The following is a 4,575-nucleotide window of genomic DNA, read 5'->3' on the forward strand; positions in this document are numbered from 1 at the left end:
CTGTTTTCCAATACCTGTAAATCATTGCTTTATATATTTTATCTAGTTTTCTAGTTGTTTAATTCACAGGAGTAGATCTGGTTCCTGTTATTCTGTTATGGTCAGAGGCAGAAGTTCTAGCTAACTAATTGTGATTTCAACTGATTTTATTTCTATTTTCCTGTCTTTTAAAAATTCAGTTTAGTCAGTAAATTTTTATTAAATTCAGTTTAATCAGTAAATTTTTATTTTTGGAATTCATTATTTGTATTTTCCAAAATTTCCCTTTTCATTGTGCATAACTATTCTTTTTGAGTTAGAGTGATTTTTGTTGTCGTTGTTGCTTAGTCTAACTCTTCCATTTCTTGGGAGGCTGTTGACTTGTTCTTTTTGAATTTCACTCCTGGTAGCTTATTTCCTTCTCTTATAATTTTGTGAGGCCATTTTAACAGCCTCTTTCTTTCCATCAGTACCTCTGTGCCCTGAATTAAGAGCCATGTGTCCAAAGATGATTGGTTTTACCTCATTCAAGAGTCCTAGTGCCCAGGAGGGAGTCATGTGTTTTTATTTAAGTTTGATTCCTTCTATGGTTGAGGTTGATGCCTCTCTTTTAAATCTCTGTTGTATCAGGATTGTAGTTTAGACTGTTTCTGAGTGCTTTATTTTTTTATTTTATTTTTATTCTCAGGTTAGTTAACATACATATAGTCTTGGCCTCAGGAGTAGAATCCAGTGATTTATCACTTACATCTAACACCCAGTGCTTTACTTTTTTATTGAAGACTTTCTCCAGTGGCTCAGGTTGGGGTAGGATGTAATAGATGGGTTGCACCAGAACAGGTCTTCTGAGCCTAAGATCTCTCCATCATTGCTTGGTATTCCCAGTCCCTAAGTTAATACCCCTGGCCTCTCCTAAGAACCTGTACTCAATTCTCCATAGGAAGAGGGTGGTGCCCTTACCCTATGCTCCTTGCTTGGTTCCTCCGTCACTGGCTCTATCGCTTGCTGCGAAGCTCCATGCTTCTTATGCTCATTGCAAGCTCCAGCTTTGGGATACTTCTAAACCATCTCCTTTAGCAACAGCACACTGATGGGCACATTTTGAGCTCTGGATTCCGTTACCCATTCTATCTTTTCTTCCTTTCAGAGATTCCTCGGAGATTTCAACTGTACTCCAAGGACAAGACAGCTTGTGTTCCTGGATGGCGTTTATGTGAGTTTGTGTCTAATCACATGTACACATGAAACACATGATATCATAATATACAAACATTACATAAATGCGTATGTGTGTATATCTATATAGATAAATATAGATACAGATATGGATAGAGATATTGTGATCTAAGATCTTGATCCAGTTCAAGAGTAATTTTTCATCACAAGCCATCCAAATTATTTAGGTGACTTTACAGTAGCCAGAGTTTCTGGTTCCTGTTATTCTGAAAAGTAAGTCCCAGTATTTGCAAATTTTAATTATACATTTGGGGCAGAGTACATTATTGGTGGTTTTTCTATTTGTTATTTTGCCCCCTAACTCTCCCTTCTTCTCCTCTAAGATGTTAGCTAGGACCTTGTGCTCTCTTGCCTTAGGTATGGTTTATACTACAGGGCTGAAAACAGAAGCTTCCTGAAAACAATGCATTTTCCCCCCTATCTTTTGTGACAGTCTGGACCAATTGTAGGATTAAGCTAACAATTTTAAAGAAGAAATAAATAGAGGCAAATACCTTTCAAATCAGAGATGAGGGAGGTAGGAGAGACTAGTCCCTTCTCTAGGGCTGATATTAGGAGAGAAAATATATGGGTTCCTTACTCTCCCAAGGAAAACACCCCTTTAGAAAGCATAGTAACATTGCAGCAGAGGGGACAGATTTCTATAACTGACAGTTGGTACAGACATCGAACAACTAAATGCTCAGGGACCTAGCTAACTCCTTAACAACTAAGAAAAAATAGGAGAATGGGCTAAGCCTCCCTCCTATTGCTTCTGTTTGTATCTTCTGGCTTAGACGTGCAGCAGGCACAAACCATGGGTTGTATTTATCATTGTAACCCCCATTAGCTCTGTGACTAAGGCAACGTCTTTAAGAAAAGCAGAATGCTTACTGTTGACTGGTATCCAGTGAAATTGCTGTGCAGTCATCGCTCCCGTTTTGTGTTATGCCTTCTTTCATCAGTGTTTTCACAGAAAATTAAGAGGCTGCATTAGAGATTGCTAACACTATACTTTCTTGAAATCCATTCTGAAATCCAGTTTGGAAATTTTACCAGATAATCAACTATGCTATTCCTTTACTAAAGAAAATATAAACGAGCCTATTTAGCAAACAGTGTTCCCAATATTGTGCCCGTAGGATTTTAACTTCTAGAGGTGACTGAGTGATGACACGGACAGGCTAATGTCATTGAAAGATTTTTACTACATTTCTCAAGAGAAGGAGACAGATCACGCTATGCAGGACCACATGGAAAATACCAGATTTGGGGCAGGAGACAGAAGCAGGAGCAAGGGAGAAAGCTTAGGCCAGAGCCATTATTGGGATTCTACGGGAAAGGCAAGGCAGGGTAGGGCAAACAGGTTAGACTTAGCTACTTTGGGCTATAAAGGTCATCTCTAGTTGCCCGGTACCTGGGCTGATTTAGGGCACAGCATACCGTGGCTGGTGTGTTAAGAGCTGGATAAGGGGTTGGTTGGGGTATAGGCTCTTGGGGACTGGCCAGTTTGTAGATGAGAGGTGTGCTCCCAGCTGAGGCCTTTGCTAGCTTTAAGAATTGGCTAGCTCTGAAAGGGCTCCATGAGCAGCAAGACTTTCAAGATGTCAAAATATCACAGAATATGGAAAACAGAAAACATGATTAATACAAGTGGAAATATAAATGTGTGTTCAATAGCTCTTGAGGCATAACCTGAGGATTGAGAAATAGCCCAGGAAGGTGGACAATAATAAGCTTGTACCATTATAATTGGCATCGAAGTTAATACTTTTCTCTGATATCACTTAGTTTATAAATAAAACACTCCATATGATGCTTCCCGTAAGAAATGTTTTAATGTATTATGAACAGTGTTTGAATTTTATGTTATGACAAGATATATTGGATATGTCTTTAACTGAACATTAATGCTACCTAGAAGTTAAATTAAAATTACTATATTCATGAGCATTATTTGAAGAGACCTAGAAGTGAGCAGGAGAAAAATTACATTATGCAAATATCTATTAGAATGGCATATATTTCTTGTAACAGAAATTTTAAGTTCATGTTAACAATGAGTCAGGACCAAAAAAAAGGAAAAAAATAAGCCAGGATATACTAAATCTCTTAGGAAGTAATGACTGTTTTTGCTGGTAGGAAAAATAAAACTTTATGAGCAAATTTTATTTGGTAGTCACAAAATAAGTAGGATGTAGATGGAACTATATTTCATTCTCCTGTAAATGAAGGAGATCATATTCCCGATTACTGCTTACGACACAGGAAAAATATTCTACTTCTCTATAATAGTCTGATAGCTTCTGGAAAAAAATCCTTATCAGTTACAAGTTTGTGACCTGTTCATTTATCATCATAAGTCCACCATTAAACTAGTAAGCAAAACAAACCCAAAAAAGAACCTCCCCCCCAAAAAACCCAAAACAAAAAATAAAACACAAACACACACACACACACACACACACGCACACAAAATTTTAAAAAATTAAAAGTTTTTAAGATACAAGTTATTCTAATGCCTCAGAAAGAGAGAGAAAGCTGTGAATGAGAACAAAAGGAAATATTAAAGGAATTAGTGTAGATTTTGGATAGAATCAACTAAACCAATGTGAACAGACATACCTAAAAGGCACTCAGAATTGCAGGAAATGACAATGTGGTCACAGCAGGCAGCTGATGCCCTTAGCAAGATTTCTAAAATTGCTACTTAGAACACTTAAATTCTGTAGCAATTAATTTTAGAATAATTTAGATTAGATCATTCTAGTATCTACAGTATTTCTATCAAGTCAAACTTTTCAAAGCAAATCCTCTTCATGACATAACTCTTGGACAATAGGTTAGGTTTTCACATAGTTATTTGGGCCTTTAAGATTTTGAATCTCTACATTATAACTTCAAAACATATTTTAAGTATTCATGTGGTTCTTTTGGCCAATGGAATTACAACTACGAATGCTTCCTCTAAATCATATTATTTCCACCAAGGGTCACCAGCTCAAATGGCTGCAGGGGGTGAAGAGAACACATGAAGATGTGACTAGGGTTAACAGAAACGAGCCATTTATATCTGCACCAAGTAGAACACTTGCTTCCCTGCACTGTACAGACCAAACCCAGAACCCCCCCATGGCGATTTGTCATTAGTTCATTCACTACCCCGCTTTACACGCCACCACCATGAAAGTTGCAAGGAAGGTTAATATCAAAGAGCAATCCTTCATCCCGAAGAACTATATACTCCTAGAAGGGTAAATAATGAAATTTCTAATGCAGGGTCTCTGACTCAGAATAAACACGGTCACACAAAGTAATGGTGAGGGAACACGTGAGGATATTCACACACTTTTTTTTTATTTGAATGGCTTTATATCATCA

The sequence above is a fragment of the Lynx canadensis genome, chromosome A1 (assembly GCF_007474595.2).
Source record: "Lynx canadensis isolate LIC74 chromosome A1, mLynCan4.pri.v2, whole genome shotgun sequence".
Classification (NCBI taxonomy): Eukaryota; Metazoa; Chordata; class Mammalia; order Carnivora; family Felidae; genus Lynx; species Lynx canadensis.